At 46.8% G+C, this 15,576-nt stretch overlaps 1 protein-coding gene and 1 pseudogene across 5 annotated transcripts in view; one reads left to right on the top strand and one right to left on the bottom strand.

Annotated features, from left to right (window-relative positions):
• Nucleotides 1-15,576, bottom strand: part of GON4L (gon-4 like) — a 2,357,623-nt gene that overhangs the window by 1,658,125 nt on the left and 683,922 nt on the right. The gene's annotated exons all lie outside the window — the stretch shown is intronic.
• LOC138562310 (small ribosomal subunit protein uS10-like) lies at nucleotides 6,953-7,391 on the top strand (annotated as a pseudogene).

The raw sequence follows: 15,576 nt of genomic DNA, 5'->3' as shown, positions 1-15,576 counted from the left end.
AACCACAAAGCCACTGAATCAAGGAGAATTCATTGCTGCCGAGTCCCTCTCTAGAGTACTGCCGCATGAGAACGCCAGACGTCCTCACTTTCGTCACCCCGACCATGGACCAGGAACAAGGGTCTGCTGCACTGCAACCAGAAGGCATCCAGCTGGAACGAATTCTTCAGTTCACAGGTACTGTGGGGATTGGGGTATATCATCCTTTTGCCATTTGGGGTGCTTCCTACCATTAAGAGTGCTATTTTACCCTACTGTGGAGTTCACCTCAACTCACTTGCACTGGCCTTTCAGCTTGTGCTTCTTCAAGGTGACTCCTCTTGATTTGATTTTCTATCTGAACTACTGACTATTTAAAAACATTTTGTAAGAAGAGAGCATCAGACCTTGACTTTGCCCATAGACTTTGGCTGTCTTGGCTCCCTAAAGCCACCCCCTTCTGAACCCATTGGCTTTGGCAGTGCTTGTTCCCTTACAGGTTTTAATTGTTGAACACGCTTATTGCTGTGATAAAAGGCTGCCTGCATCCCTTTGGGGGAATCTAACTGTTTTTATATAATACCAGTATGTTCTGCTGTAACCCTAAACTTTCCATCCTTGATAACTCAATACGGCAGAGGTGATACAAAATAAGTTATTACTGACCTCATGTGACGTCATCTTTGGTGCTGGAAAATGTATAACATGAATAATGACTCACCTGCTTTATAGTTCACTTTATGAATTGAATCCTATCTTGGAATTAATATTGCTATTAGTTGCTGCTTTTTAAAGAATGCTTTAAATAGCTTTGTGTATATATAAAAACATTTATATTATAACTTTAAGCGTGTAAGTGTTTACTTGGATACCTGTATTTACTGATTTCATTGTACAGCTCTACAGCTCACATTACTCCTCTTAAGATAACCCTGGCTGCTCAGTCACACTATCATCGTGTGTAGTAGTACAGGCCTATATTAAAAGGTGGGTTACCTGATCGCAAGAGAATTCTTGTGTAGTCCCACACCAGTTGGACTGCACTAATACTTACCCAACAGCAGCTCAGCTACTCGTGAGGGATCACTGTGCAATTTGATACTTTATTAGAGAAGGTTCAGAGGTGGATGCCTCTTCCCTCTCAGTATTGGGCAAGGTAAGATGGAAATTCTTCCGACGCTATTGTATCTGTCAAAATATCTGTGTCACCACCGATATGGAAATGCACTTTTTAGAATCTAAAGCTCAATTTACGGCTTACTGAGTGGACAGGGCTGGCTTTCCATATGTTGAGATGGTGTGAACTCAATTAGAACCATATTCACTTTCTTCCATGCTTTTGTCTAGTAAGGTTAGGTAAGATTGCAGATTTGATCCTCTGAAGTGTACTGTAATGGTGTGGGAAAAATGGTCGAATAAAATCCGGCCATGGAATCCCTTTCCCCCTACATTTAATGTCATCATTCATAAATCCTGGCCTCTCTTTGATATATTGCTTCTGGGGGATATGTGCACTGATGGGTTGGGTTGAGAAAGATCTTTTTGCTGCTTCTCTCAGACTTGTATGGGCACCATTTCTTTTATGTTGGTTAGGACTCCTGACCAGACTTTTTGGAGGCAAGTAAAGCCTTGTGCGTTACTTACCTTGTCTTTTTGCTCATGGGAAAACCGATTAGTCTTTAAGACTATTGGTAATGAGAGATGTGTCTGAATTTCTTGCATGGTTACAATTGAACACATCACTTTAAAAGGTAAGTGCAGTTAGGATACATTGTAGCCATATAACATTTTCTATGATGGCTTTTTGGTTACTTTTACAATGCGCCTAGGATGAGTTGGTGGCAGTGGATCTTTCTATCGTGTTTTATACTTTTTAATCGTGCACTTTTGCATTTACTGCAAAGGGCTAGATGGGTTTGCCACAAGGCTTTTGCTTGTCATTTGGCCATACAGTTTAATGGCCTGCTTCCTTCCTCCTCAAATCAGAAAATGCCATTTATGGAATGCCCTTTCCCGGGAAAAGCTGCTGCTTTCACAGGCAAAGAGGCGGTTTGTATGTGAGCCCCGATGTGGTGGCTGGGATTGTCTGGTCCCAATACGCATCCAGGCATCTTTTAGTTAAGATTTTGATAGTAATGATACATCTTGCTGACTTGTGTCAACCCCAGGACCATTTGCTTTTACTGGTGAATTATTCTTCCTTATACCTGTGAGTGGGAACCTTTTTCCACACTCACAGAATCTTTTACTCTTTATTGGTTTCATTTTTAAGACTCTACATAGTGTCCTTTAAAAGCTATCCTCTTTGACAACATTTTGGCAACGGGTCTCCCCTTTTAACTTTCTCTGGCTAACCTTGTAAGATCTACAATTCCCAAGAGTAGAAAAGATCTTTGGATCCCTTTTACATTTTATTAGGCGAGACCAGAACCCTCCACCTTATGGGGAGTGCTGGGGAGATGCAGAGTATCCCCTTTCTCATTTTGAAAGTAACAATTATGTTACAAGGACAAACTTGCTTAATGGCTGGTGGCAGTAAACCTTTTTATAAATTCGGTGCAACTTTACCGCAGGCTATTTGCACAGCCCTGGTAAAGGCACCCATGGGTACTCATTTTGCCAAAATGGCCTGTTCTTACGCCATTTTGGTGTTCCTTGTCCTTTCTTGTTCCTTCTTCTGACATCCAGGGCGGGAAATTCCTTTGTGTGATTTTTATCTTCGGCGGGAGTCCTATGGACTAGCTCAGGCTCCAGAGTATCTGTGAAGGAAGGAAGCGAGGGAGGAGTCCAATACTCGGCAGCCCTTTGTCTTTTAGCCTCAGTGCCAGATTCCAGTTAAAACTGGAAGGCTGGCTGTGCTGAAAGGATTGCCAAGTGCCCCCCAAGTTTGAATGTTGCAAGGCTGTTTGATCAGCTGGGATCCTGCATAAGAGTCCGATCCTGGAAGCTGAAGAGGTAGTCGACCACTGGAACCAAAACCGAAGAGGATGTTGAAGGAAAAGCAGCTGCAACGATTTCCAGCAATCAAAGAGCCTGCTGTGTAACCAGAGCCTGATGTAGTCCTTCCTTACAATCGACCTAGGGACGCCGAAAACGACCCAGAGCCTGGTGAGACCCACTAGACTCAAGAAGACCTGCCGTTTCAGCCATCCCACGCCATGCTGTGACCTTGCGGGGCTGCAATACCCAAATACCCTGGGACCTCGAGTCATTGTGCAGTGCACAGTCAGTCTTACGAATTCCAAATCTCGCTGAAACTTCCTGGGCATCCTGCTGGATCTCCACAGGCACGATTCCAGTTCGAAAAGTCCCCTCACCAGAGTGCTGGACCTTGCAAACAATGAGAATCTGACCAGCGATATTCTGTCCTCTTCTGTGCTCCTGAAAAAGGCGCCAAATCCACAGGGCCGCATCCAGCCGTGAGGACACCCTTGCCTAGAGTCTTCCCTGTGATCTTGCTGCAAAAGACATTCCAGTGTCTGGTGTTCTGTCTTCTTAATGAAAGAATTCAATGACTGGGTTTTTGGTTGCAGATCCTGAAGTCGTCCTGCTGCAAAATCATTTTCTTTACTGTGCTGGCTTGGTTATTTACTTAAGTCTCTTGTGATTCGTGTGTAGTTTTGGGGTGTTTTCTATGATTGGGAATCCTCTCGTCCAGTGCACCTAGGCCTCTTATGGAATCCTCCTAGGGTGTCTTCTGTGAAGCTCCTGGACCCTCGACTAATTCTTAAGTAAAATACTGACCTGTTTTAACAGTCTTCCTTAGGAACTCTGATGTTTGCTACTTAACAACCTATCCTTACCTGCCTGTCTAGACCCTAGTGACCCCCCCCTTCTGCCACTGAGAACACTCATGCTCCAAGAATAATGGAAAGAATTCTCAAAGAATTGGAATCACCCGCTCCCATACCGGACTCCTGCACCAAGGACATGTGGTGTACCAATATTCAGAATGCCTTACAAGAGAAAATCACTCTGCTCCTCAATAAAATAACTACCAAGAAAAATCTTATATATTATGCCTTACCACACAACCCACACCCACCACTAACCACAGCCTGCCCCAATTCAACTGCAAACCATTATCCATCAAAGAAGTTGAGTTAATCATACTCAAACTTAAACCATCTAATTGTAAGGGTGATGTCTGCCCAGCTACGATTATCAAGGAAACTACTACTGCACTTGCTCCCTTCATCACTACATTTATTAATGCATCCTTCGAATCAATCATTGTACCTACCAGTCTTAAAGATGCATTTGGTACTCCCTCTTTTAAAAAAAAAAAGACATTAGATCCTAACATTCCGTCCAATTATAGACCTATCACAACGGAAGCTTTCCTGTTAAAAATACTGGATCGTGCAGCATACCTCCAAATCCAGCACTATTTGGAAACTAATAACTTACTAGGCCTAAGACAATCAGGCTTTAGACCAAGACACAGGACGGAAAGTGCACTCCTAGACCTAAAGACACAAATTCAAACCCTAAAAGATAAAGGAATATCTGCCCTCCTCCTACTACTTGACCTATCTGCAGCATTTGATCTGGTGGACCATGAAATCCTCTGCAAACACCTGTCCTCTGCAGCTCACTTTTCTAACCAAGCCAACGACTGGATCAAATCATTCCTTAGTAATAGATCCATGAGGGTCTTTGCACCTACTGCTTCAGCTTCTTGTTACGCTCACCTGGTTCCCACAGGGGCGTCGATCGGACCCGGACAGCTGCGGTCTCCACCAATGTGATGCATAGTGCCGAGATGACTGTCTGGACTGGCCCGCCTAATCTCGTCTGCTTGATCCGTAGAAGTATTCTCCTGCAAGTGATATGAGCGATAGCCCCCTCCCACTGTTCTCGTTCTCCCTTCTTGTCACCTCCGATATCCCCTTTTAGGAACCTCACCTTATGTTTTTAAATGATGAGCTCTCCATCCTGCGTGGATTGCAGGGGCGCGTTGATGCCAGTTACTTCACTGGTTTGAAGGCGTGGGAGAGTTTCCGGAGAGTATTGACTCAGATTCCTGGCAAGGTTCGGTAAGTATCAAGTTCATAGAGTTCAATATGTCCGATGATTCACTCTTGTTCCCCCCCCCCTTCCTTCCTTGTCTTGCAACTAAGATCGTGAGAAGATACCCCTCGTGGCAGTTGGTGGCGCGCAGGTAAGAGTCTGTATTACCCGACGCCGTCCGGTAAATGGTGCTGGTGTTTAACGTGTTGTTTTCTCTCTCTTTGCAGGTGCGGCACATGAAGATGTGGAGAGTTATAGAATAATTCCTCCGGTGGTAATCAGGTAAGTCTATGATGATAAGTGTTTTATTTGTTGGTTTTCTCGGCTCACCTCGTTTTCTTTTGTCCCTCAGGTGCCGGAGTATGGCGAAAAAATGATGGAGGCAGCGCCGAATCGAAAGATGCTGCGAGGACTGGTGAGTATGGCGCGGCGCTGCAGCTGGAGATGCGACGCATACTGAAATTATGTTCTTTCCAGGTCCGGAGGCGAGATGGATCCGAAATCAGGTGAGGAATTTGAAATAGTTTGTATTCTAATCTTGTCCTTTTCTTTCCCCTTGTTTTAAGGAGCTCTAGATTTGAGGCGGGTGTGGCAGAAGACTGGATGCAGATTGCAGGCACGGTGAGCGTTACGCTGTTGGATGCAGAATAACGCGAAGCGTGTGCTGTTGTTCAGGCGTGGTTTAAATAGCCTCCAAAGTAGTTCCAGGTAAGAAGTTCAGTAGGAAGTTGGACTTTTTAGAGACCTCAGATATGGGCAGAGAAGGAAAGTGTGGAGCCAAAGATGACCCACAGGTTCTTAGCCTCACAGGTAGGGGTAGGAGGACCCAGGGAGGCCGGCCAGAGAGTGAGGGAAAAGGATGGAGACGGTGTGCCGATGAGGATCTCAGTCTTGCTGGCATTCAGACAAAGATCATTGGTGGCACACCACTCTTGAATGGCAGTTAGGCAGTTAGGCAGTCCGAGATGAGAGCGGGAGAGGAGGTGGCCGAGGGCAGCCGGAAAATGAGTTGAGTGTCATCAGCGTAACACTGGAAATTTGAGCAGAAAATGGCAATACAGTGGGCGAGAGTTGGCAGGTATTGGTTGAACAGCCAGGGTGAGAGGTTAGACCCCTGGGGAACCCCACAGGTAGAGAGGAAGATGGAGGATAGGAAGGAACCCAGTTGGACCTGGGAGGGTCGATCGGAGAGGAAAGAGGTCAGCCAGGCCAGAGCCTGATCAGTGATACCCAGGTTATCACAGAGACGGTTGAGCAGGAAGTTGTGGTTGACCGTGTCGAAGGCAGAAGAGAGATCAAGAAGGATGAGGACAGAGGGAATGTTAGAGTCCGGGTAGGAGAGCAGATGTTCACGGATGTTCAGGAGAGCAATTTGTGCTTCTGGCCGCTCTGAAGCCAGACTGGTGCTTATGGAGACAGCCAACAGAATCTGAATGAAGGTTAAGATGAGAGATGGCCAGCTTTTACAGGAGTTTGCCCAGAAAGGGGGTAATGGAAATTGGGCAATAGTTAGCCGGGCACAAAGGATCAGGTGTGGGTTTCTTGGGAAGAGGATGCACAAGGGAGTGCTTCAGAGGGTAGGGGAAGGATCCTGAGGCAAAGGAGTGGTTGCAAAAATCGACAAAGGCCGGAGCGAGGGTGTCAATGTGGTCCTTGATGGTTTTAGAGGAGCAGGGATGAACCTGTTTTGACGAGGCTTTCATAGATCGGATTTGTCTAGCGACCTAGTCAGGGGAGAAAATAGGAAAGGAAGAGAAGGACGGTGGAGGGGTGGTTGAAGGGGGGTCTGCAAGCACAGACAGAGGGTATAGGAGGGGCACGGAAGGATAGGGTGGACAGGATGTCCTGGGTTTTTGTGATAAAGTGCGAGGCAAGGGCATTGCAGAGAGCCTGGGATGCAACAGGAGGGGTGGAGACGGCCGAAGGGTTGGCAAGCTCCTTGCAGATTTTAAAGAGTAGCGTTAACGTCAGCTCCTGGCTCACCGCTGTTCGTGTCTTTGTAGGGACGAATAAGTCGGCTGGGAAACAAATCTAGCCATGGCATTTAAAGACGCCGGCAAGGCACCTGTCCAACAGGAAGTAGCAGCAATCCATCGTATCAGAATCACGCTGATCAGTCGCAATGTAAAGTCAGTGGAGAAAGTGTGTGCTGACTTGATTAGAGGTGCCAAGAAGAAGAACCTGAAAGTTAAGGGACCAGTTTGTATGCCCACTAAGACTCTGCAAATCACTACCAGAAAAACACCCTGCGGTGACGGTTCCAAGAGATGGGATCGTTTCCAAATGCAAATTCACAAGCACCTGATTGACCTTCATAGTCCTTCTGAAATTGTCAAGCAGATCACATCAATCAGTATTGAGGTGGTGAAGAAGTGGAAGTTACAATTGCTAATGCATAAATCTAAATTTCAATAAAATCTATTCACTTAAAAAGCTGGCTGAGTTGTTAGATGCCGCGGAGACACGGGCTTGAATGTGGACTCTCTTCTTAGTGTGGACAGAGTCGGTATTGCCTTTGGAGCAGGCGACAGGCCAGTTTGTCAGAGGATGAGCAAGAAGCCTTCCATTTCCTCTCAGCCGCCCTACACTTAATTTAAGTGTAGCTAGGTCGGAGTCATACCAGGAATTGCACTTGGCTTTGGACTTCAAGCGGATCCTCATGACAGGGGCAATAGCATCAAGAGTATCAGAGATGGAAGCGTAGAGAAGGGACAGGGTTGTGTCCGCATGGGAGTCAGCCAGAGGAGGGGGGGGGAGAGAAGGTGGCAGCAAAAGCCTCAGCTGACACATGCTTCATAGGTCGGATGTCCGAGAAAGTAAGTGGCAGTGTTGGGGTTGGGTTGGGGTGAAGAGAGAGATGGGAGGAGAGAAGGCAGTGGTCACTCCAGGAGAGAGGAGTGGGCAGAGGGATAGAAAGGGGAAGGCCAGGGGAGATCAAGACATCAAGTGTGTGTCCTGCAGTGTTTGTCGGGCCAGAGGCGACGATAGAGAGGGAGAGGGAATCACAGAGGTTGCGAAAAAGCAAAGATGAGGAACAAGGAGAATCGAGGTGGATGTTGAAGTCACCAAGAAGGAGGAGTTGAGTGGTTGAGGCCAGGAGGGAGGAGGCGAGGTCGGCCCACTCAGAGAGAAAAAGAGGTAATTTGCCCAGAGGGCCGGTAGACAGTAGCAATAGTAAGAGTGGCTAGGAGAGATTGAGAGTCTGCAGACAAGGCATTCAAAAGAGGAGTAAATCTGAGTGGGGATGATAGTGGCAGGAATCCATACAGGAAAGATCAGGGCTACGCCCCCTCCAGGTCAAGTGGATCTGGGTGTGGAGAGGATCTTGTAGCCATCTGGGAGGAGAGTGTCCAAGCTTGTGACAGAGCTGGCCGTGAACCATGTCTCCGTAAGACCGAGGACATCAAGGTCCAGTTCTTGAAGGAGGTGGCAGACGTCAGAGGAGTGTTTGACAGCAGAGCGAGAGTTGAGAGGGGCAAGATGAAGGTTGCTGGCCTTAAAGACCTTCCGGGGAGGGGTACAAATCAGAGGTACGCCCTGCTGAGTTGTGGAGGAAGCCTGAAGAGTGACAGAGGAGGAAAAAGTGGGGAAGGTAGCCAAGGAGTGAGAGGAGGGGACAGCTGGAGATGAGAGTAAGTTGTATGAGGCAAGGGAAACGCCTATCAAAGAGGAGGAGATTGGCCTGGGGACCTTGGACCATGACAGTGCCATTTAGGTAGACATTAAGGATGACTCTGGAGGAGTCGAAAGAAGCTATGAGGACATCCCAGCGGGTGCCACCATTAATGAGAGAGGACAAGATAGGACAAAGCACAGAGATAATATGGGGGTCCATAGATCCGGCCGAAGGAACAACAAAGAGAATGTCGGTGAGGGTCTGTCTGGAAGAGGCGCTGGTATAGGTATCAGCGGTGGGGGACCAGGGTTGGAGGCCAAGATATCCTTTTTAAATTTCTTTTATCCATACTTCGTGAGAAGGGAAGGACAGTTGATAGAGAAGCAGTTGGAATAGATGGGATAAACAAAGCGCCATAAGTGGAAAAGAGGAGGCAGAGGCAGGGGTAAGCAAGTAAAGGAGTATTGAACAGTCACTGGGCTAGCAGGTTATAATCAATGGCCAAAGTTAGGTGCAAAAATACACCCAAGTTTGACTTTCAAGTTAAATGGGAGACCAGTAATTAAGGAATATAGAGTGGTAGTCAGATGGGAGAGGAGAGTATAGATAAAGCTTCAAATGAGTGCATAACAAGGAGAGTTGAGAGTACCCTCCGAGAAGTAAGTACAGGTAAATCAAGGGAGGAACTAACCCAAACAGAAAATGGTAAGCGAGTCATGGCAGTCCAATAGCCCAGGGGTAGCAGCCTAGGGGTAGCAGCCTCAGTGAGGGTTTGGCTGTTGCAGTAATCTCATGATTGCAGCCTATAAAGCAGACAGGGAAGCTGCCAGGGGCCTTTGAAACGAGGGCCGGCTCTCGCCTCCGGACAAGCCAATGGGAATATGAGTACCAGATTAGCCAATGGTCATTAGGCAGGGACAGGCACCACAGAAAACGAACGCCATCTTAGAAGTGAGTCAATGGCCACTGCAGAAACTGTGGCAAAGGAATGAAAAAAAAAAGTCCAGCAGACTAAGGAGCATAAATAATTAATATAGACCCAGAAACGTGTGCTTCTGCACAACGTGCAATTCACAGGAAAGTGGCAGTTGATATTACTATGTGATTTCTTGCTGAGCGTCACTGTACAACGTCACATTACAACTGATGGGGTCTACTACCATGGTATTCTTGAAAGTAATCTAAAAGTAACTATTGATTTTTACTTCCCTAGAACTCCTGTTAGGTGTTCCAAATAAGGTTATATGCTTTGGTCTGTGTACCTTCAAGCATAGTGTTTTGTTACAATTGTGGCTATATATAATGTGAAGGTACTTATTTCGCCCCAAGATTTACCTGGGCCTACTTGTATTTAACTAAATCTTACGGTTGTAGGACAAATGATCGAATCTAAATGGTTGACAGGACAAATGGTCGACACCAAAAGGTCGACAGGGCAAATGATCACATTTTTTTTGGGGGGTGCGGGGGCGGGGGTCCCCTCCCACCCCCTTTTTTTTGCTCAACTAAAAACAAATTTGATCATTTGACCTGCCGACCAAATTGTGTCGACCTTTTGACAGCCAGCCTTCCAGTTTGAACTGGATTCTCGCAGTCAGGCTGGAAGACAAAGGTCTGCACAGTGTGTTGGACTCCTCCCTCGCTTCCTTCCTTCACAGACACCCTGGAGCCCCTGGGCGGGGAATCCACAGTATTCCTGCTGAAGATAAAACTCAGACAAAGGAATTTCCCACCCTGCAAGGCAGGAGAAGTTACATAAAAGGATAAGGAACGCAGAAATGGCGAAAAAAAAAAGATTGGTTTTACTAAATCCTTGGGACTTCAGAAAAACTGTCCCAACAGCGCCTGAATGCCATTGATGGGTAGATGTGGTTGCCAGTGACTATGATTGTGTAGCCACTGCCTATTTGAATGGTGCATATCCTTACCATTGGTGGGCCTGGGCAAGCTCGCAGTCCAGATCTTGGATAAAAGGAGGACTCCTGCAGCTATTCTTCAGATCACCTCTACAAAGAGCAGCCCATTGACAACCAGAGGATGACCAGCACGAACTCTAGTGAAGTCCAGGTGAAGTCCTGCTCCTCTGCATGATCTCAAGACCCTTGTTGGTGCTTCAAACCATGAACCGGTGGGAACATCCACTCTCGACACCTGCTCAAGGATCTGTGCCTTCGGAAGTGTCCTTGGATCAACTGGTGGACTGACCAGCTATCTCACCTGGGCTACATTGCTGCAGTAGTCGATGTTTCAAGTGCATCCTTTTAAGTTGGAGGATGCTCAACTTGTACAACAAGATGCCTGCTCCGGCATTTTCAGCTTTCTTGCCATCAACGGAAGCCGTGCAGAATCTGCTCTTTTGATCGTCCCTGAAAGATCGCCTGTGCAGCCTGACTGATGATTCACATTGCAATCCATCTTTTTCGCATCTACGGGGTGTCTGGAGATTGCCTGCTCTGCAGAAATCTTCATCTGGTCATCATTTGGACATTCTGCTGGAAGGCATCTGAAACAGATTTCCAAGCACAGCGACTGACCAAAACTATAGCCTGCTTCTGAACGTGACCTCTGCACCCGTGACCCCTGGGTCTTCCACAACCAGACAGCAATCGGTGTCCCCAATGCATTCCGAAACCTCGACAGTGGTCGCTGGAGAAATCAGTGTCAGGGGGGTAATTTAACATACCTGACCCCCGTTCGTCATAGGGTTACATGGGCGGTGGAGGCCTGGTCATTGATCCCTTCCTAAGCCTATCCTAATGACTGGGATTTAGTTGGTTTGCTTACCTGAACTTTATCTACCTTTTTGACTGTTATCATAACCACTGGCATAGTCCAAATCTCTTAATAAACCTCCATGTGAAGTAGAACTTTGGAACGTATGGCTTTAGGGCACAATGCCCCAAACCAACTTGGGTCTGGACACGAAGTGTTAGGGGAGCTATTCTGTCTTTAGTGAATTTCGTGCATCGGAGTACTTACCAGTGTTGCAGTGGTTATTAAATTGTAATCATTTATTTGTACTGCCCTTCTACACAAGTGAAGTGCTTCAAAGCACATCAAGGCAGGAAGGGAGCAAGGGGATTCAAAAGTCATTCTTATGTCTTGAAGTTTCCGAATTATCCAACATATAAAGTAACTAGAGTACTAGGCCTGAGGGGTAAAAATGTGTGCTTTCCTTCTCCTTTTAAGGATGTATACATCTGTTTTATAATACGTGTGACAATATTGGATTAGAGGTTTTACTTGCTTTATGTGGATTTTAAAGGACTAATGAATCATTGAATGTTTGCACTGACCTGTTTAACTTAAATAACTAGTGTTGTGTGGACTCATTGTTGCCCTAGACAAGTTTCACAGCCCTCCTGACACCAAGCCTTGCTGCCCTGTTTTACGGCAAAATTGTATGTAGTAACCCTGTGGGAGACAACACCATCCTTGTCCTCTTGGCGATAGGTAACCCAACCTTTGGTATAGGCCTGTACTACACAAGTTGGTAGAGTGACTGAGCAGCCAGGCTTAGCTCAAGAGGGGTCAAATGTGAGCTGTAGGGCTGTAACGGAGATTCACAGTGACAGGTATTCAAGTAACACTTATACTCCAGGTTTCTTATTAAAATAATTATTTATTAATTTAACAGTCCGTTTTAAAATAAGCCTTCTTTAGAAAGGGCAGTGGTCAACAATAAAATACACTTCAAAAATACAATCCTTCAGTTTCAGTTAAGTAGATCCTCTTTTGGGATGTCCCACACACATCTCCTACACCCTGAGGTGACTTCAATTGCTAGGACACTGGACATTGATAGATCACTTTACACTTAAATGCAATACTGGAGTTATGGAAAAAGGAAAATGTTAGGGAAGGAAAGGAAACCATGGTTAACAGGTTTTTTCCAAACAAGTAAGCACTTTACAATCCCCCAATGAAATATAGGTTAACCCTTTCCCAGCTATACAAGTAACATGTATGACTTTTTGAGGGACAGATGAACACAAAGTCAGAGGGTAAGAAGAGTCTACAGGGAGCCAGGACAGCCAATGCCAATTGAGCAACGTCTAGCGGAGCGGAGGCACTTCTTGAAGATAGCACAAAAGACTTGCACAATGTTAAAGAGAGTTTGTGGTAAAAAGAATCACTCTTGGGCCACAAGCTGGGAGGCTTGTGAAAAGCAAAGATGCAAGCAACTCTGTAAAGGGCAGCAAATGCAAGTCTCCAGTGAGAGCAAGCAATCTACACACAACCGGAGGTAAGTACCCCTAGTTTCACAGTACCTGGAGTCTGAAGAAAATAGTCCAGCTGGCTTCTGTTCCTGTTGCAGTCCTGCAGATCCAGTTATTCCTGGGCCTCAGCAGTGGGGACAAGAGGGAAGACGTCTGAGGACTCCTGCACTACAGTTTAAAGGTTGGCAGCAGCAATGGATTTACTCCAGATCAGCGGTACTTCACGGTTTCAGCTACTGGCAAATAACTCCACCGCGGTTCTTGGACATCTTGTGGGCTCCCCTCGCTTCTGGGGTCCAGCCCTCTGTTGAGGTAGCTCAGGCTTAGGCCATCCTGCTTCAAGGGAGTCCTTCGGATCTTCCTGGAGCTCGTGTCCGACATAAAGGCGATGCACTTGTGCCTGGTGTGCCTGTCCCTTGGCTCTGGGTTCCAGCAGCAGCAAAGAAGTACAGCCAGCACAGAGAAGTGTTCCAGTCGAGTTCGTCTCGGGGTCAGTTGGTCCCACCAACCCAAGGGAAGAAGTCGTCCATTCCAGGCTTCTCGAGTCTATTAAAAATGTGGAGCTTCAGCACTGCAGCAGGGCTTCGCCAGGCAAACAAATGGTCCAGGAGGGTGCAGCAAGCTTCTCTTCGAGTTTCTTCGGTTCCTTCGTCCAGTGGTCGACTCTGCCCTCCTTGCAAAAGACCTCGGCCTTTTAGGCAAGTTTCCCCCATTTGTTTGCAGTATAGCGGTCACTCACAGCAGGGTGGCTGTCCTCGAAGGACAGCCAGCCAATCACCTTTGGGTGCATTCCTGTAACCAAAGAGACCAAGCACAGGGAGTTCCGGGAACATGCTGAAGCCAAAAGGCGGGCTTCACCCGTGAATCCCGCCAAAGACAAAACGAACAAAGGGGCCAAAACCTGGTTTGGCGTGCAGAGTAAAACCCAAGAAGGACCTTACAAACCAGAAATGGTAAAAAAGAAGACCAGGCCATTTTGACCAAATGGGCACCCATGGGTGCGATACTGCAGCTAAGGATTCATCCTGTGGTAAAAATGCACAACGGTAGTGTTTGGGAGAATTCTCATTCTATGGCTAATTTACCTCACATAGCGAGTCCCCCAGCAGCTTTGCTGGATTTCTGGAGTTTACTTTTTCCACTTGGTAAGAGTGTGAGCCTTTGTCCCACTCTTACATGTGATTTGCCATGTGTATTTCTACTGTTTGTGTGATAGTGGGCTCTGGAGGACACCATTCCACGAACCCCACTTTTTATGTGCGTTACACAGCACCTTCTGTGCAGTAACACAGGGTTGTCTTTGAGACTTCCCACTGACTCCATTTTTCAGTGGCTGACTACTGTCCCCCAGAAAACAGGTAAAGTTGCCATTTACTTTACATTGTCATTTAAAACTACAGACCCAGTACACCTCATCTTACATGGAGTACTGGAACGGGTTAACTCCTATCCCTTTTTGTCTGTGCCTCTCTGAGCCTTGTTTTGCTCTTTTAACATTTAAACTTGGCTGGTGGCAGTGGTATCTGCCCCAACATTTCTACCATGATTATATTCTATAAACGTGGTACTGTTGCAGGCTATCATATTAGCCTAGAACAAAACCCGCTTGACCAAATCCTCTTTCTTTTGGCCCCAGTCGGGTTTATTCGCCATTTCTTTTTGTTAATGTCCTTCTTGTGTTTTACTTTGCGCGGCAAACCAGGTTTGCCTTCTTTGTTCACCGTCTTTTGGCAGGCTTCTCTCAAGAAGCCCTCCTTTAAGCGCCTGGGTGTCTAGGAGGGCTGAATGTGAGGGAGGGGTGTAGTCACCCCCTGCACAGGGTATCCTTGGAAACCCAAGTCGCACTTTGTCATGATTGGCTAAGGGGGTTGTCCGGGCCGGACAACCCCCTTGCTGGGTGATTGACAGCCAGGCTGTGTGAATGGGGGATTTTCGCATAAAAGGCAGGACACTTGGACTGGAAGTCAGAGTTGCCACTGGAACTGCAAGGAGCCGGAGAAGAAGACGGCTGCTGCAACTACCGAGTCCCGGTAGAGCCCTGATGCAGTCCTGAGCTATCTACCCTTCAACGACAAGAGAAGATCCAGTCTGGAGTCTTCTTCAATTGAGCCTGGTGGGATCAACCAGCTCATCTGCCACAGACGGAGGATCCTCTTCTTGGTTGAAATCGTTGCACACAGCGGTAGTGGTCCGGATAGCCATCTGAAGAGCCTCTCCTGTTTTAAAGGAGCGCACCTTTTATTCACTGTTGCTTTTGCTGCTGCTGGCCTCATTCCTGGGTAGTGCAGATCGCTCCAGACGTCGTCCTTGTCCCCACGACTGAAGCCACAGGAACCGTGAGTCTGCAGGAACTACAAGGAACAACTGCCATAGCACCAGCTCTTCTTCACTTTGAATAAGGTACTGTCCGACCTCGAAGAACTAGGATGAACCCCTTTCTCCTCACCAAAGGCTTGTCCTTATCTTCCGTCCCTCTTATAACTTTTGCTTCCTCTTTTGACAATATCCAAGTACTCCTGGCAATCCCAAATCGTGAACTGTACTAACCGTGTGATCCTCGGCAACAGGAACCCTGTTCCACTTGACACTGGCACAGGCCTATTGACTTTTATTCACTTGTAGGAAAGTGTCCTATAATTCTATCTGCCTTGACAAAAGTATTGCCTATGATTTTTATCCCCAACTCTCTTTTGTTAATTCATGTGCTAAGTGTGGTTTAACTCCGGTAACATTTCTTGCTGCGGGTAT

This window comes from Ambystoma mexicanum, chromosome 1p, assembly GCF_040938575.1.
Source record: "Ambystoma mexicanum isolate Mex_15411 chromosome 1p, UKY_AmexF1_1, whole genome shotgun sequence".
Lineage (NCBI taxonomy): Eukaryota > Metazoa > Chordata > Amphibia > Caudata > Ambystomatidae > Ambystoma > Ambystoma mexicanum.
Note: the sequence above shows the minus strand (reverse complement) of the source record. Positions and strands in the feature narration are given on the sequence as shown.